Raw genomic sequence first — 341 nt, forward strand, 5'->3', positions numbered from 1 at the left:
TGCTCGCTGAGTCTCTCTCTCTCAAAATAAATAAATAAACTTTTAAAAAGGCAAAGTGAGCTAAAAAGCAATACATTGCAAAAACTGACTGTCACCCATCCTTACCAGCCACTCCCCCCTTCCCCCCACACCACTGGCAAATACGCTTGTTAGTTTCTTGTGACTACTTCCTCTGTGTCTTTAAGGAAACATAAATTCTTAGCCTCTTTATACAAAAGGTGGCATTCTGTGTAAATTTTTTCTGCATTTTGACTGTTTCATTCAACAATATATCCTGGAGATCATTCCCTACCAGTACTCAGAGAGCTTCCTCATTCTTTCCTTATCACGGTCCACCACTC

This window comes from Crocuta crocuta, unplaced genomic scaffold, assembly GCF_008692635.1.
Source record: "Crocuta crocuta isolate KB4526 unplaced genomic scaffold, BGI_CrCroc_1.0 scaffold71, whole genome shotgun sequence".
NCBI classification, from domain to species: domain Eukaryota; kingdom Metazoa; phylum Chordata; class Mammalia; order Carnivora; family Hyaenidae; genus Crocuta; species Crocuta crocuta.